Source organism: Eptatretus burgeri, chromosome 8 (assembly GCF_056783735.1).
Source record: "Eptatretus burgeri isolate ZD-2024b chromosome 8, Ebu_testis_v1, whole genome shotgun sequence".
Taxonomy (NCBI): domain Eukaryota; kingdom Metazoa; phylum Chordata; class Myxini; order Myxiniformes; family Myxinidae; genus Eptatretus; species Eptatretus burgeri.
Genome location: NC_140968.1, coordinates 32,847,038 through 32,865,821, shown reverse-complemented (window position 1 = coordinate 32,865,821; position 18,784 = coordinate 32,847,038). Strand labels below are relative to the sequence as shown.

The following is an 18,784-nucleotide window of genomic DNA, read 5'->3' as shown; positions in this document are numbered from 1 at the left end:
GCTCCGTGAGAGTAGATCGTTGAAAATCACATCAGATAATGCATGAAATTTGAAAACTATAGCACTTACAAAGGCGATGTAAACAGCGATTTGTAGGTATGTAGATGAGGCATTCGATGATATGAGTGAGGAAAGTGATAAAATAACATTTTGAACGCTTTATCTATAAAAAAAAAACCATTGCGGCCTGTTTTCCAACTTAAGGAATTGTTGAGCAGGCCAAACAAAATGGTGATTTAAGACCCCAGCGAGGGAGAGCGAGGTGATGGACATGCATGTTCCATAAGACCCTATGGAGGGAGAGCAAGGTGTCCAAGGATGCGCCTGATAAAGGATATAATTAAATAAGGCCGTTAATTATGTTTAAACAGGGTGTTTTAATTAACTCAAAACACCCAATTTTCACTGAGATGATTAACCACAGATATTTTTTACCCTGGGTATACCCATCCTTACAGAATGTTAAGCTATCTAGGGTTAGAGCTCTGGCTATCTGAGAAGGCCAAGGCTTCATGAAAAAAAAATTCAACAAATATCAAAAACTAGGTACTGTGGGACCCTGCTATTCGTGGAGGTTACGTTCCTAGAAAATTCCACGAATGGCGAATCCGCAAATAATGGGGTCCGACAGTACTCATTATCATGAAAATTTTGATTAAAATACAAACAGCATACAGAGAGGAAAACATAACAGAAAAACACGATGGATTCGGTTCGGAAAACCTAACTTTGATTCAGGTGGATTGAGGAGTTGTAGAACCGACCTCCACGTGGACAAACCTGAATTAACCTGACGTTCAAACCATTATATCACCATTTGGTCAAATTATGTTCGAATAGCCAGCTTAACAGTCCCATTATATAATGTAGCACTGTACCTGCAAAGTACCAGGACCTAATGGAGATGACAGTATCAGGATGGCAGTTTATCATTTCCACTCGCTCGTTCCCTCCTGGCTCTCACGAGTTTTTATTGCTATTTTACTCTCTCAATACCAACATCATTCATGAGGTTCGATCATCATTTTTATTTTTTCTTCATTTAATAATACTGGAATTCGACGTGCCACATTAATCACGCATGGTCCCCATTTTACATGTAATAAAGATTTTCTCACATTCTGTTTGTGCTCTGATTTACGCATTGAAATTGCCTCGTCAATACACCAATTGCTTATAATGGATTATGAACAAAGGGTGATGCATTAATTTCGCTCAGAGAGGTGTCTAATAAGCAAAATAGAGATCAATAAATATGTAAAGAATGAGGAAGAGAAATGTGCACCTGCTTGGGAAGCGAACACCTGCACATTAGTTTGGCTGAAAGGATGCCACTCACTTTTAAGCTGTCTATCCTGGGTTTTAATCCCAACCCAGCTATAAACTGTCATCCTGGTGTTTCGCATGCCAGGCCAAGCATCCATCAATGTGTGTGAAATCCATCAGATGGACATTAAATTGAGCGTCCCCTCTGCCCGCATTATTACCTTCACCAGAGGAGAGGGTATTGCATTCGAGTCCGTTTGTTTGTTTGTTTGTTTGTCTGTCTGTCTTTCTGTTTGTCCACACAGAACTTTCGTGTTTTTCTCCGCAACTGCTTGTCGAATTGAGCCGAAATTTTCACCAAAGGAGCGACTACTCGTGCAGCATGTCGTATTGACACTTATGATGTCATAGGTCACGTGATGTGACAGCCATGTTGGAAAAACGTGAAAACGTTGTACCTTTGTATCTCGAAAACAACACCAAGGAAAAAATTTAAACTTGGCACATGGCAAGTACTCTTCATGGGGAAAAAGGGTATTTTATTAAATGCCGTCATAGGTGCCTTCATTATGACGTCATGATTGCAAATGTAGAACACCATATCTGATCAATATGAAAATTTGCGAGGGTCATCTGCTGGCATGATTACCCTGGTCAGGGATAAATGGTCAGGCCAGGCCAGGTATAGTCTCCATCCTGGTTCCAAAGGAATGAAGTCTCTGACTCAGATCCCTGGTCAAAGTTCAAGTATCACATCTGGAGAGCAAGACTGGAAGCACCAAGGACCTGAAAACTCGGATTTTTGTCCTCCTGCACAGGTACCGACAGCACCACACCCCATGATCAGTGCATCCATGACTCCCCAAGCCTGACCCAGATGTCTATTGACCTCTGGCTCACACCCAGCAGAGACATGAATATCACTGCCAAAGGAAGTAAATCTCTACGTGACCTCAACATTCTCACCACAAACATGTACAGAGAAGATAGCAGCATCCAAGATGTCATTGAAAGCCAAGATCTTACTTTTGACCCAGGAAGCCTGCAACCCCAGCGGCTCCGACACCTCATTCAGCACCTCGAGGGCCCACAAAAGGATATCCAGAGTCTCTGCAAAGATGACTGCATCATCTGTGAAATCAAGGCCAGATATCTTGACATTCCCAAACGATGTATCGTAGCTTGATCTCTCTGACATTATCCCCAGAATCCAGTCCACACAAGCGCTGAAAAATGTGGGGGCCAATACACACCTCTGGCAAACTCCAGTTATAACTGGAAATAAGTCAGAGATGGCATCACCACATCTCTCAGTAACACAGTATAGTTCAGACATCAAAGATTAATCAGTTTTGGTGGCACCCCACGAAGATTAAGAATTCATCAGAGGGCATTCCGATTCACTGAATCATACGCTTTTGAGAGATCAACATAGGCTGCAAGCGGCCCCTGCTGAAACTCTCGTCTATATTCCATGAGGACCTGAAGGGCAAGGACACAGTCAATCATTGACCTTTTTGGTGTAAAGCCTGACTGCTCTGGAAGCTGTTGCTCAAGCAGATGGTGGCGAAGCCCATCAATAATTATCCGAGCAAAGACTTTGCCCAGCACTGAGAGCAGCGCCACCCCCTCGGTAGTTGTTGCAGTCCTGGTGATCACCCTTCCCACCCTCCGCTCCAGCAGCAGAACACCAAGGGAGGGGCTTGGAGGAAAGCAATGTGCAAATTCCCCTGTAAGCAGGACAATAATCACTTGACCACAGCTGATGCTCTAATCCATCACAGATTCCTCACACATAGGCCTCCTTGTCCATCCTCAGCACACATATAGTTTTATTCCTCAACTGCCTGAACAGCTCAGCTCTGCCATTCATCCTGGCCCAGCGACTCTGTTCAATGGTATCCAGTGTCCCTTGAGCGATAAAATTCTTCTTCGCCCTTCGGTGAGTTCCAAGACATCCATCAGCAATATCAAGGATGGTGGTCTAGATGGCACTCCAAAACTCTTCAGGATTCCCAAAAGCACCCAGACCCCCAAAATCTCCACTCAGCCTCTTTGCAAACTCCTCAGCTACCCTCTTATCCTTGAGCTTGCCAACATCCAGCCTCGGCTGGGATGGTGCCATTCTCCCGGAATTAAGTTGCAACTTCAGAGTTGCTACCACAAGCTTGTGGTCGGTCTTGAGGAATTGAGCACTCTGGTAGATGTTGCAGTTTTGGATCTTCCTCCAGCAACCATCAATGAGCACATGGTCAATCTCCTTTGCCACACCACCAGTGTTGGAATACCAAGTCCAGCAATGACCTTCTGGGTGCTGAAACCATGAACCAGCCACCCCATGTCCATGACTTCTTGCAAAGTCAAGGAACTTAGTGCTATTCTGGTTCACAGTTCCAGACCCATGGGGACCAACATATGTTTCATGACCATCCATATCAATTCCAGTCAATGCATTGAAATCCCCCAAGATGAGAAGTGTATCTCGCCTGGGGTACACATCAACCAGACTCGAGCGTGGCAGAGAATTAAATTATTCTGGCTGCCAGACCACATATCCGATATTTATTGGTCCACGGAAAAAAATTTGGTCCACAGAAAAAAAATTGATGATGTCATCGGTCACGCGATTCAGCAGCCATATTGTTTATTTGAAAAAAAAACCCTTCAAAAATCTTCTTCTCTGAAGTGGCTCAACAGATCGAGGCGAAACTTTATACGTATGACCGCCTATCCATGAGGAATTATAGGTTCACATATATGATCTCATATGTCACATGGTTTGGCAGCCATATTGGATTTACCCTCAACCCCTAAAAATCTTATTCAGAACGGCTGGACAGATCAAGGGGAAACTTCACACATATTTTCCCCAAGCCTTCGATGTACAAGTTTGTTAAGGAATAAATGATAGGTTACATGGTTTGGCAGCCATATTGGATTGAAGAAAAATATTCAATAACGTTTTCTCTGGAGCCACTTAATCAATCGACGTTAAACTTCACAATTATGATCTAGTATTGATGAGGAAAACATGTTATAAATTTCAATTTGATCGGACACCATGGTTTGGCAGCCAAAATATATATATATTTTTTTGATGTGGGTTTTTTTTTTTTTGAATAAGGCTCACTTGGCTGTTCTTGGATGGGTTTGAGGGTAGAGAAGTAGCAGCTGAAATGTGAATCCTATCCAGGTTCCTCCTGATGACTTCATGTTTACTTTTTACTTGTTTGGGTTCCTTCTGATTACTCCAATGCAAGACTGTACCGATTTGGTCTACCATTTGATTTGAATTGAATTTATTTTAATCCCATTCTAAATTCAATTTAATTGAATAATAATGAAAAATGTCATGGGTCAGGGTCAGGTGTCCAATCAAAGCTGGGTTGCATCAAAGCAGGAGTTCTTGGTACCAGGTCATCACTGCTAGCAATTATAAAGTGGCAGTTCTAGTTATGTCACTTATTAATTACGTAACACACCAGTACACAAACACCACACAAAACCAGTCCTGGCGAGGGTCTGCAATCTCTGATTGCTCTTTTCCTTGTTTGTGGATGTTAAAGATCCCATGGTGTCCTTCGTGAAAATACATACATTTGTGCAATCTCTGATATGTATATATATATATATATATATATATATATATATATATATATATATATATATATATATATATATATATATATATATATATATATATATATATGTACATAAAGCTCTTCCGAACCAAGAACTCACTCACTGACTGATATTAAAGATTGGTACCTTCTGGGTGACGTAGAAAGCTGAAATTTTGCATGCCGATAGACATTGAAGCTGGTACACCGGAAAATTCACAGAATCGTCGGGCAACATACACAAATGAAAATATAAATAAATGAAAAAAATAAAATAAAATATGTAAATAAATTAAATGCAGGTGAGCAGATCGAGACAATGGGGAAGTATTGTTTGTATGCTTACACAATGTGTTAGCACACACTGCTAGTGTGTGTGTATCTATACATACACATATACTGTACACACACACACACACAAACACACACACACACACACACACACACACACACACACACACAAACACACACACACACACACACACACACACACACGATGAAACAATGTTTAATTCACAATCTTGCGATATTCCGTCATCTCGCTATTTGTGATGGAGGGACAGACAGACATACAGACTGACAAACATATTAATACAGTGTATAGATATAGACTCTCGTGTTGGTTATAAATAATGATAATGCCCTGAACACAACAATAAGCAACGGTCTCATAATTGCTTTTGAGAGAATATTTCCAAATTCACATTGCAGGTTCTGAACATCTGTTGTAATTCTGAACACTTTTGTTCATCACATCTGTTTTCCGCAACACTGAATTAAGTAACGTTTGTGCTCAAAACAAACAATCTCTATCTTCCAGAAATAAACGAATCTGCAGCACTTCGGACAATCCTATATAAATCACAAAAGAGCATTCTCCCCAGAGATCTCTATAGCTCACATTGTGTGAAGCTCATGCGCAAAAAGAATATCGCCAAACTCCAGAACCCGCTCTATCGACCATTTTGTGGACCAGTTAACATCTCAATATTGTGCGGGGAAGTCGATCGCCTCAGCCATCATCTGTGACGGCTATATTTACATGGATGTCAGGGTGGGAGGGAGTGGCCCTTTGGTTTGTCTTTCATGCCTTCTGAAATTGGAATAAATGGAGGCATTTGGAGAGTTCAAAGTGAAGAATGATTCGAGTGGATTTGGATCAAATATGGTCGATTTTAGTACAAGTTTTTCCCTTTTGTGTCCCCCACACCCTACGTTGGTGGAATAAATCGAGGACATTTGGCCGTGTACTTATTCTCTTCCCTCCCTTTATCCCCAACTGCAATCCCAACCTCTTTCTGCTTTATCCCCATCCTTCCTCAATCCCCACATCCTTCCTTTTATTACCAATTTTTCTTCGTTAAAATCTATTTTTTCCATTCAACCCAATCAAAAATTCATTGATTGGGTAATACATATACCGGCTCCTAATGTTTTGGGACTCACCCTTCTCCCACGACTTGAATTTTCCTGACGATTTCCTTATCATTCCAGTCCTTTCTTTTCCTGCAGCCCCTTCTGAATATCCACCTGTCTCCTCAGGCTTCTTCCATTTGAAAATATTCACATATTTGCATTCAAATAGATAATCTATTCATCAATCCTAACGAGTGTCATGGTCCTTGGAATGCATGTATTCTCATTAGTTTATAAATCTTCCTTCCCTTATTTCCTTTTTCAATTTTTAATTACATTCGAGCTTCGTCTTAATATTCCCAACTAATCTTTCAACAAATGCATGTATGATTTGCTAATTTGCTGTCATTGAGCTTTTCAGCTTTACAGTATCGATCCATCTACATCAATGTGGGCGAGGAGAGGAGGGGGATACATCGGAAAAAGCAAATTGAGAAAAATTAGAGGATGTGAGTTCAGGGGAGAAAGAAGGTCAGGAAGTTGATAAAGGAAATGACGGGGTGGAGTGGGGAGAGTTCGGGTCAGGGTTGTTCTTGTTGGTTGTGGTTATCAAATTACATCGATGGCAGTTACTGATGAAGATGGACAGAGAATGCTAAATGGATGGCGATGAAGTAATTTGGTTATACTCATGGAACGACTGTCGACTTCCCCCTTTTGGGTAAGTGTCCTTGGTAATGTCCCTTGAAGATCTTTTCTTTCCCCTTCGCATCCCCTTTTGACCCTTATAACCTCCTTCTTCCACTCCATTAACATACTATGTGTCCCAATTGCACTCTCTGTTCAGGTCGAACAAGCAAGTTCTATCCTGCCATTAAAACTTGATTAAAAAACACTTACTTCAGCTCTTTGGTCTCCTCACCCATTCTGGATCAATCACATTTCAAATAAGGCTTGAAGAGTTTAGCATTTACTTTATTTGTCTCCACCTTTGAGGCTACAGAGCTAATGTGTTATTCCGCTTTTCAAAATCCTCAAATTTAGACACAACTTTACTTAAGAAAGCAAAATACATCAACGATAAATTCCTTTCTTCGTACCTTCATGAGAGCACTGATGGGTAGAAATATCATCATTAACTTGTTGGGAACATCAATTACATACTCAAATATAATCGCTGAGCCGCTCCTCCATGTATGCACAGATCCGACCCTCCCACCCCCTCTTCCCTGCAAAAACTCACCAAATCCCCTAAATTACTGCACTGTATCCTAAAGTACATGAGACTCTGCTGGGATAGATTTTATGAAAGTTGATCTTCATTAAAAAAAAAAAGAAAGTTGGTGTGTGGTGGTGGAAAAATAAGGATTTCTCCACTCAATATTTGAAAGAATGGATATCCATCCATTGGGACCATACTCTATACAGAGCGTCGGTGCTGCCGAAGCAGTTTCCTGGGCTATTGGGCACAATCCTGGACGGGTCGCCACTCCAACGCAGGATACTCCAATGACTCGGTCATCCCAGAAAGCTGGAACTCATTTTGCTGACCTGGGAAGGATGGCAGGCTGAATCAACCCCCTGGTGAAGTAATTCAGCGGGCAACGAGGCTTGAACTCAGGACCCTTGGATCCCAAACCACCACCCACAAAGCCAACACCAGGCTTACTCAATGTTGAGATAAGTATAATAACTGCCATGGGAAAGAAGTTGAAGCTTTCGGGCATGAGCCCTTCTTCGACAAAGGAAGACACAGAACTGAGTATTGAGAGAAAATATAAATGTATAGATGTGAATGGATGGGATGGAGAGAGTGGTGGGAATGTCAAAGTTCACAGGTCAAAGGGAGAGGTGGCATAGAAATCAAAAGCTGCAAAAACGAGTTCAAGGGTCAAGGGTTGGAAACATAGAGAGCTCGAGGATTTTTTTGAAAGAATGAATATACATTTTAATTTGTGTTGAATAAGAGCAGAGATTATTTTCTTAATAATAACATTGATGTGCACAATAAATGCACGAAACAATATTTATTCGTGCTAACAAGGCGACCCGATTTGGTCACCGCAGATGTGAGAGTGTTTCATTTGAAGTATTGCCTGCTGAGGAAACACTTCAAATGAAAGTGTTCATTGAGGAAGTGGTCATATGGTAGATGTAGCTGAATGACCAGTGGACATCGAGTGACGTCACTATGCTATAGTATCATGGTGGTGCTCACCAAATTCAAGGCCATGTCTGTTTGTTGTACATCAGGTGACTTCTTCCTTTTCATTTTTTTTGCTCGTTGTGATGTCCTGCGAGATATTCATAGCGAACGTGAAGTCTGACAAATGAGCAAGCAGTTACAGAATTTCAGCACCAAAATGAAAATTTAGCTAAAAACAAAGGTAGTAATGGCTGAAAAAGCTAAGGTGGTGGTGGGGGTGGTGGTGAAGGTGGTCAGGGAAGTTGTGGGCTGGATTCTGGAGGAATCCTTTGCAGATTTTATGATTCCTTTGTTTAGAAATGGAAGATGATTGGTGGGGGTTGGGGGGATGAGGGGAAATGATCACGAGGTGTTATGTCTGCCTGGAGATTCAGAAATGGAGGTAGATGTGGGTTGGAATCTTGAATTCTCTGAGAGATATTTTATGATGATGTTTTATCTCCTCGTTTGTACAGGCATGCTTTGTGGCCGTCTATTTATTACATATTTCAATCTAAGAATCTTTTGATGTCTTCCACTTTCCGTGTGCTCCAGAGGTGCCTCTAGCCTTCCCTCAGCTCGATCATTTATTTTCCCAAACATTTCCCGACTCTTCATTTGTCCCACTCCCCTTACCCTTCCTTTCTTTGTGCGAGCCCTTTCCGTCCTCCTCCATCCACACTCCTCCCCCTCCCTCCTTTTTCGGCCACCCCACCTCCATTCCCAGTAACTACTAAATATAAATAGGTAGGCTCTTGTCTTCCACTTCAATGAATGAGAAAAATCATTCATTCTTATTGTAACAGGAGAATGTAACCTACCTAGGAGCTCGTTTCAGCCTATCATGGATTTCCATCCCACATATTAAGGTTAAAATGCAATTTGATTCTCATTGATTGCTCATTTGCAGAGGTCATGGTGAAACCAGGCATGCACTGTGAACAACACTCAACTAGATGTACAACTTGGGAGAGATGATGCAATATAGCTGCGTATTGCATCATCGATTCTGGGTGTACCAAACTGACCCTGACCGAGTCATGCGGAAGACTTTTAAAAGGATAAAGCACGGGCAAACAATCATAGGTTGGCAACCATTGCACAGGTTTGATGGGCCTAATGGCCTTCTCCTGCACTAAAGTTCCTTGCACGGTAATGCGTATTATTATTATTATATAAAGCATTTTCTCATTCACCTACTCACTGATATGAATGTTAGTACCTTCAAGGTGGGGTATATGGCTGAAATTTTGCACACCGATATAACTCAAAGCCAATATCTCAAGAAAAAAAAAAATCACAAAACCGTCGGAAAATTTCCCATAACCGAAAATATCTGAAAATAAAAAATCGGCCTGTGCAGCCTTGGTCTGCTCACTGTTAAACTGATTGTTAGGCAATGCTAATATGCCTCTTTGGTCTCTTATTTTAAAACGTTTGGCAAATTTACATTAAAAATTACTATAGCTGTAAACTATTTAAAAGTGCTCATTCTAATCACTAATTCCCAATTTACTTCATATAATATATTGTTGCGGACCCGGGGTCAGTGGCGAGAAGACTACGAGGGGGAGAAAGCCACCTTGGGTTCCCACCAGACTCTCCGGAATCGTAGGTCGTCGCACAAGGATAACTCCGTGACACGGCGGGTCAATAACTCAACCACGTGACTTAGGGTCCTCCGTATAAAGGCCCAGTCACACATTGACGTTTTAGCCAGCGTATGCCGATTTATGAAAAATTTGTGTAAAACGCTGGTACACGTCGAATACGTTATGGGTACGTTTTGTATATGTTAAGACCACGCTGAAAAACACTGCCATAAGTGGTAGTACGCTGGCTTTAAAAGTTGAACTTTTGGGTTTTCCTCGAATTTTTTCATGCTTGAAATTTTACGATGTATGCCGGCGTATGACTCACACGTTCCGGCGTATGACTCACACGTTCCGCTACGCTGGCCATAAGTTGTAGGCACGTTATGCGATCGTTGACACACGTTGAAACACGTTACTTGTAAGTTACTCATAAGTCGAAACACGTGGAGGTAATGTTTAGCGTACCCGAAACTTATTTCTAACCTATGAGTAACGTTTTGTAAGCACGCTACACGAACGTTGTTCACACTTTGCAACACGTTACTTGAAAGTACTACTACTACTACTACCAACATCGACATCAGTAAATTCTCTCGAACTACTACTACTACTACCACTACTACTACTACTACTACTACTACTACTAATAACATCGACATCACTAAATTCTCTCGAACTACTACTACTACTACTGACATTGACATCTACTCAACATGGAGTCTGGAACACTGACGGGTTCCTCTTGTGAAGCCCATTTGTATATACCAATTCCCCTAAACGCTGCCAATACGCCATTATACGGTAGCTGTAAGTTAGAAACACGTTCAGTAAGTTCTGTGGTCCTCCGGAAGACGTCAATCAAATTCGCCTACATACGCCAATGTGCGTTTGAGATACGTTACACATAGGTTCAAAGCACGTTACTCGTAGGTTAAAATTAAGTTTCGGGTATGCTAAACATTACCTCGACGTGTTTCGACTTATGAGTAACTTACAAGTAACGTGTGGCCGACGTGTGTAAACGATTGCAGAGCATGCCGAGAACTTATGCCAGCGTATGCGGAACTTGTGAGCCATACATCGAATATGTCGTAAAAATTTTCAGCATGCTTGAAATTTCACGACGTACGAGACGTACCACGCAATATGCCAGCGTACTTCATTGTTTTTCATCGTGCTCCTAACGTATACACAACTTACCCATACCGTATTCGACGTGTCCCAGCGTTTTAGACACATTTTTCATAGGTCGGCATACGCTGGCTAAATCGTCAAGGTGTGACTGCGATGTTGACACTTCCAATTTTCAGTTATGATTTAAATCTGCGTGCAGCAGGTTTTTAACAGAGAACGCCACGAGTTCGTCGGCGATAAGTGCAGCGCACTATGACTAAGTTAAACTATCGTTGGGCATAGGTTTTGAACGCCGACAACAGGCTAAGCATTCGTTGGTATGTTATCTTTAACACAACGAAACGTTCTGTGCCCATTACTAATACGTTATGCATACGACCAACACGTTATGAATACGACCAAAACTTTAAAAAAAAAACCCAAAACTTCAGCGTACGCCAACGTTTTACGTGCATTTTTATATGTTGCCATTCCTGGCTATAACGTCAAGGTGTGACTGGGCCTTAATGGAAACTGGTTACCTAAAATGGTTACATGATCTAATTACCAGGGGACACGCCCTCGGTAGGCTTTGTTCAAACCGGATCACCTTACCGGATTAGATGCAGCTGAGCGTAACTGCCAAGGACATACTGGTTGGGAAAAAGATCGTTGGAGGATAATGTCCCGGCTCAGCTGGGATACGGACCATGCTGGACCAATGAAGGAAAAGACGAAAACGAGCTGGGTACATTTCTACACAAGCATTTATTTACAATCAGGCGAGCAAAGGTATGTGACACAGTGAATGGGGTTTATTATTATTATTATTATGTACAGCAGGGATAGCAAGGAATTTGTAGGGTGTGATAAAAGGCAAGCAATTTACAAAAGCAGACACAGAGCAGACTTATCCCGTTATATCTTCTACAATCTTAATTTATGTGACAACAGGCGCCATCACACACACACACACACACACACACACACACACACACACACACACACACACACACCCACACACACCCACACCCACACACACACACACACACACACACACACACACACACACACACACACACACACACACACACACCCGATGAAGATTAGTTATCCAGAAGGAAGGAGAGCAGATGAGGACTAACAGCCTTGCAATACCTGGCGCGGTTGGTCGACCGTGCAACACAGTACGCTTTGGGAGACTCTCCGCTTGAGAGTTGAGATCTCCGCTTTGAGATCACACCTTAAGAGTTGGCGCATTATCTCTTGCTTGATCACTTTGCCAGGGCTTGTGGAAATGTGTCCTCCGCACTGGTTCAGCAGAACGTCTGTCACACACCAACCCTGAGTGTCGATGCAGCGCCAGGTAGACAACGATGTGCAGTAATGATAGGGCGGAGCAGAGAGGTGGAGAACTGGGCGTGGCAAACAGGCGGAGACAGTGTGAGGCAGGCAGGTGAGGAAGTGCAGAGAGAGAGAGAGAGAGAGAGAGAGAGAGAGAGTGAGAGAGAGAGAGAGAGAGAGAGAGAGAGAGAGAGAGAGAGAGAGAGAGAGACAGAGACAGAGACAGAGACAGAGACAGAGAGAGAGAATGGCTTCGCGATCCACCTTTTAAAAGCCACGGATGAAGGGTGGGGCGATGACGAGAAGCAACGTGCTGTCATCCGAATCATGCCCTTCCATTGGATCCGGCCCTGCCCTGCCAGGCTCCTGGGGCCGAAAGCGGCCTCATTCGCACATCCGGCACTACACGGCCCGAAGCCCTGAACCGAACTCCCAGTCCTGGAAACTGTCCAGTCCAGCAAACTGGACGAGGGTCGTGTTGGTCCCGCATGCCCGTTCGGGGCACCCCCGGCGAGCTGGGGTTGGTGCTGTTAACGTGCTTGGCCCGTCCCCACGTCACGCGGTCCGAGTGCCCTGGGCTGCGCAGCACACCCGTTTGGTGTCAAATTGCATTGATGCAGAGGTGCATGGAGGAACGGAGATTTTTTCCGTGTGCGGAAGATGTTGGTGGTCGAGGTGGTGAGCTTCTGGTGGAGCAAGTTGAGACGCCGTTGTAAATCGGTGCACAGATCTGAATGAAGGGGTGTGCCATGCGCGTCCTGTACAGTATTTGTGGTGAGTCTCTCATAGGGTGGCTGCCTGGGTGCGTTGCCTGCTTCGATTTGTATCAAGGATAAAAGGAAATGGTTGGAATGAAAATCAGGATTGAATGCAAGATAGAGATATAATTAGACTGAGCTGTAATACCCATGCAATGCACTTCTTCCGGTTAACCCATTAGACATGAGGGGAAGGTCTGACTGCGTGAAGACTAATGAGATAACTACCTGGGGATCACTGTATGTTGGGTGCCTTTGCCTTAGAGGAATGCAGTTTTGCAGAACTGCAACAATAAAAAGCTCTTTCTCACCACTCACTCACTGACTTATTGAGTCACTGATATAAATGTTTAGTCCTTTATCGATGGCGTATAAAGTGGAATTGTCGCATACTGCTGCAACTCAAAGCCAATATCCCAGGAAAAAAAATCACAAAACCATTAGAAATTTCAAAAAATATCCGTGAATAAAAGTCGGCTGGTGCAGAAATGCTTTGCTTCTGGCGGGTCACGTAACCCACAACAATGGAGCTTATAATCGAAATGGTTGCTGGGATACGCTAACACGTGCCTCTTATTTTATAACCTTTGTCATATTTACATGAATAAAATAGCCCCGAGTGGGGTATGGTCATCTCTCGAGGTTGTAGTTCAGACTGAGATTCGAACCCATGCCGACTCGATCTCCTGTTACCGAAAGTTACAGGGCAAGATTCGGGGGAACCCCCCTGGGAAACCCCCAATCCGAAAAAAATCAAAGACCGTGCAATCTTCTTCGCAATCGGTTGGTAAATAAGGCACAAGTAGTAAAAAGTTAATGGACGACCTTATGGACGGACGAACGGCCGGTCATCAGGACCCATTTTATCAGTTCATCTCTTCGAGAATCGAGGTGAGATGACCGAAAAACAACTAGAGCTGTTGAGTTTTCAATAAAAAGCTCATTCAAAACACGAATTCTTGATTTATTCGAGTTATTTAGCTGCTTGTAGAATGCAATCACAATCCACTTCATCAAATATAAAAAGCTGATAATATTTATTATGTTTACACGTCGGGTGCACCCGAGTTGTTGCTTGCAGTGTGCACGCATGCCCTACTAGTTATCATATTATAATTCTGTCACAAAATCCTCACAATATGTTCAATCGAGCAACTTATTTGATTGCTCATCGTATGTTGAGTAAATGGGAAATGGAGCGAAAAGGAAGCATCCTCTGTCAAACCCAGGGATGGCAGACCCACGCACCTGCAATGGTGATGTGGTACCGAGGAATGAAATAGAATTCTATTTTTTTTTTGCTGACGGAGAGGACTGAGGATGTGAAAGGAAATTTAGTGCCTGTGGATGGGATGAATTTAGTACATTCACTCATGCACACAGCACCACACAGTTCAAATGCCACACGCATGTAACTTGAATTCCTCCCTTCGCACTCCAAATAAAATGGCTTCCGTACACGGCAACGGGGCCTTCGTGGCGATAATGATCACCAGCTCTCTGGAGGCGGCCCATGCAGAGATTAGGAAACAAGACGTGACACACAGACGGGAGGGGAGAAAGTTTAACATTAATCGGGTGAAGACAAAAGGTACGTAGCCATTTGATTGTTACTTGGGGGAACCGGGGAACCTGGATATTGATATTACATGGTGAAGCATACTTTCCTATAATTCACAATTTTATTCCACCCAATTATGGCATTTCATGGCCAATGTACTGCACAAGCCTGGAATTATTGATCCTTACCTTACAGTTTCATTAAAGATCTTGAGAATTCATGCTGGTGAGGCTGGGAAGAATGAAACAGCTGCCATTTTGGGAAGGTGAACTTGCTGAATCCCTTTTAAGTTTCATTTTTCCTCAACACATACTGTTACCATTCTTTGTCATGTGATGGGATTTTGCTCTTTTTTTCCATGTGGATGTCAAGAGCTTTGGAAAAATGGGGTATGTGGCTTACTGGACAAACGGTGAGAGGTGGAAGAAAGTACAGACACATATGTATACTTTATCATCACATGTCATGGAACACTTCTTTCCAGTGGTGAGAATTTCACACCCATGCGCTTCATTTGCATAACCATGATTATCATCAATAGACAGTATAAATAGTTAGGGAGAAGTGTCGTTGCTCAATTTCAAAGCGCCATGTCCCATAGGGAGGAGGTAACCGAGTTCTAATCAGGAATATAATAATCGGCTGCCTGTGAGTGGGCACCTCGAAGAAGGCGATTTCAACCATAATAGCACATTACCCGTTGGGTGATTGCGTCACCCCCCTATAGTGAAACACACAAACACACACCCGTGGCTATTTACATTTTGGCTGCGAGTAAACATACACGTGCAATTCTGACATGTAAAAAATAGCATCACCACTTATTCATTTTCCCTTGATATTCATCATAGAATTAGGTACATGTATTCAATAACATGCATTACATATTGATGAGAGCAACAAATATTGATGATTGGACAATGGACATGTATGCAATAAGACAATCAATCAAACACTCACTGTATCTGAAGATAGTACATCCTACTTTGTTTGCAGTTGTTAGATTTACAGGCAACGTTTAGTTATTTCAGTGCTGTTTTGAGGCCAGAAAGATACGCTGTAAATCTGACTTCTGATGTATGGTCTATGGATCAAAGCAAAACAATTCATACAGAAAAAGTATCAAAAATGGCTTTTGGAGATGTATAGCACAGTATTAAACATCTGAATACAGTACTTTGTACACACAGGAAGTGGTGTCTTTTTAAAGTTTGGCATGATGAGGTGTGCTTGTAAATGTTCACCACTTTACAAACTACATATACATCACTTTGCTGTAAGTGTGCATATGCAGCATGTTCCAAACACATTTTACCTTATTGGACGTTTTAGAGGCAATCAATATCAATATTAAATCTTTCTTTAGCCCTTGTACTGAAGCCAAACAGACTTTTAATCTTCTTTCTGTTGTATGGTCGATGGATCAAAGCAGAAAGTAGTTTTGAACACATTACTGTAGTACACACACAGTGAGGTATGTGTTGTCTGGCATGATGAAAACAGTATGAATGTTTACGACATGTGTATTTTACAAAGTATTTCTCTGCTGTTTAAAGTGTAGATGTGTGATTTATTTTAAATGTAGCAGATTTCATTGAAGAGTCGATAAGGAAAGAGTAGGCTATATCCTGTGGCAAATGGGACAGGAGCCCCTACTTGTGGAAATTCCACATAATGTAAAATGTGCCTTCAGGACCTCAACTCTCCACCTCCTCTCTCTCTCTCTCTACCCCACCCTCACCCACTCTCCTGCCCACCCCCTATCCCTCTCCTCTCCTCCCTCTTTATCTGCCCCTGCACCCCCACTCTCTCCTCTCCCCTCCCTCCCACTCACTTTGTCCCCAAGCCTGGTATTGGTTTAACGGTTAAGGTGGCTGGTTTAAGATCTTAGGGTCTTGAGTTTGAGCTTCTATCACGCTGTTGAAATAATGCCAAGTGGGTTGACTCAGCCTGTTATCCTTCCGAGTAACAGGGGCACTGCAGCAGCGGCACATCCGTGCTTCCAGAAAATGATGCAACCAGCAGCCATAAGCTGCATACGAAACAACAACTCTGTCCCCCTATCCCCCCTGACAATCTCTCCCATCATCCCACTCTCTTCCCCTCTCTCATCTCTCCATCCTCGCGTTGCGTCCGATCAGAAACGGCCATTAAAATGGATTTTGCCCTTTAAAACCTCAATATCCGTATGATTTATTTCCCATTTTTTTTTGCAACTGAGACTTAAACCATCTTAGCCACGATCAAAAATGAAATTAGATATCGAATTTGAGTTAAGATAAAGCTGTGAGAGAGTGAGAAAGCATGATCCGTACAACAAGGCCGATGAAACCTCAGACCTATACGGAGTGTAGACATATGGCAGCGGTGGTAAACAAATTGTGGGTGGAGTCAGGCGAAATGTCCAACCAATGGGTGGAACCAGTGCCGGATTAAGCCTTGGCTGGTCCTCAGGCACATTTTGAAATTTTAGAGAAAGGCCTGAAAATTTTAAATTAGATCTCGGGCTCATGGAAATGGACCCCAGACAAAAGATGAACTGATTCAAGAACAAAATATTTAATACAAAAAAAGACAAATATTTCATGTGAAAATAATTTTTGGCCCGAATTTTTGGCTGGCCCAAAGGCACATGCCTTGTCTGCCTAATGGTTAATCCAGCACTGGGTGGAACTCTCACACACGCAAGGACGCAGGCACAGACACACGGACACACATATGGCATCTTTTATCGTATAGACCGGCCATTTCCAAGTCAACCATAGGAGGGAACCATCACCATTAAGTGAGAAAACGACAGGAAACACCAATCCTGACTCTCGATCTGGAATACCAGATAAATCACCTGAAGAAGGGGCTGGTAGGATGGCAAAGAGGTACCCACACTCACCTCAAAAGTGTCTAGTCTGGGATTGAATACCGATCTCGCTATAACCTGTCATTCCTGTGTTTCACAGACATCCATGGGTGTGACGTCACTTGGATGGACGTTAAAATGCCGGCATTAATTGGTTGACGTCAAAGAGCCACGGTGTTCTTCACGAAGAGTAGGTGAGATATAGCCGGCACCCTGAACAAATTGCAAATTCCTGCTTTAACCTAAAGGGGGCACTGTTTCAGCAGCACAACCACACCCTCAGTCCAGTGGCTACTTGTGATATCAATGATGCTACTGTGCAGCCTTGTGGAAAGAAGAAGACCTGAAGAAGGAAGAGAATTGCGTCACAGATTGTTCGAAAGAATATATGTACCGTAAGTTGAGGCCTGAGGGAGATGTTAGAGGAAAAATGAGGTGATAAAAGTTGGAAAAGTCATGAGAATTTCAAGAAAGTACTGATGCAGTTCGTTGAGCCTTGCATTTCATGACGTCTAATAAATAAATGTCATTGTGTGTGTGTGTGTGTGTGTGTGTGTGTGTGTGTGTGTGTGTGTGTGTGTGTGTGTGTGTGTGTGTGTGTAACACCAATCACGCCAAACTGACTGGGTCAATTGCTACCAAACGTGGCACATGGACCAAGTTCGACCTCTTGGTGAACATGGGCTGCTTGGAAACATCTGCAGTTGCGAGGGTTCGGGAAGGAAGGTCGACAAAAATTATCTCGGTGCATGTGTATCTTGTAGCGAGTGTTACCTGGTGGTGTTGGCAGAGGGTTTTACTCGTCAGCTGTAGAGATAACTTGCATTTTTACTCTTTACACGTCTCTAGAGAGTGGGAAGCCCAAAAGCCAACCTCCACTAATCAGGGGAGGCAGGGGAAGGTTGTTGAGGGGGGGGGGTGGGTAGTCCGGAGGAAGGGGAAGGTGGGGTGGGAGGGATGGGATGAGCAAGGGGAGAGGATGGGAGTATGGAGGGGAAGGGGCGGGAGGAGGGACCCGGCGTTGTCTGGCAACACCGTGCATCCTGCTAGTATAGTATGAAATAAAGACTTCCAAGCACAAGCTTTTCATCAGTGTGATTGCAGAACAGTGTTGCATGACATGCTGCAA

At 43.0% G+C, this 18,784-nt stretch overlaps 1 long non-coding RNA gene across 1 annotated transcript; it reads left to right on the top strand.

Annotated features, from left to right (window-relative positions):
• Positions 1-13,936: 13,936 nt before the first annotated feature.
• Positions 13,937-18,044, top strand: LOC147021471 (uncharacterized). Its single transcript, XR_015061372.1, has 3 exons — positions 13,937-15,063; positions 15,171-15,284; positions 17,756-18,044. It is a non-coding gene; the product is annotated as an uncharacterized LOC147021471 (long non-coding RNA).
• Positions 18,045-18,784: the final 740 nt, after the last annotated feature.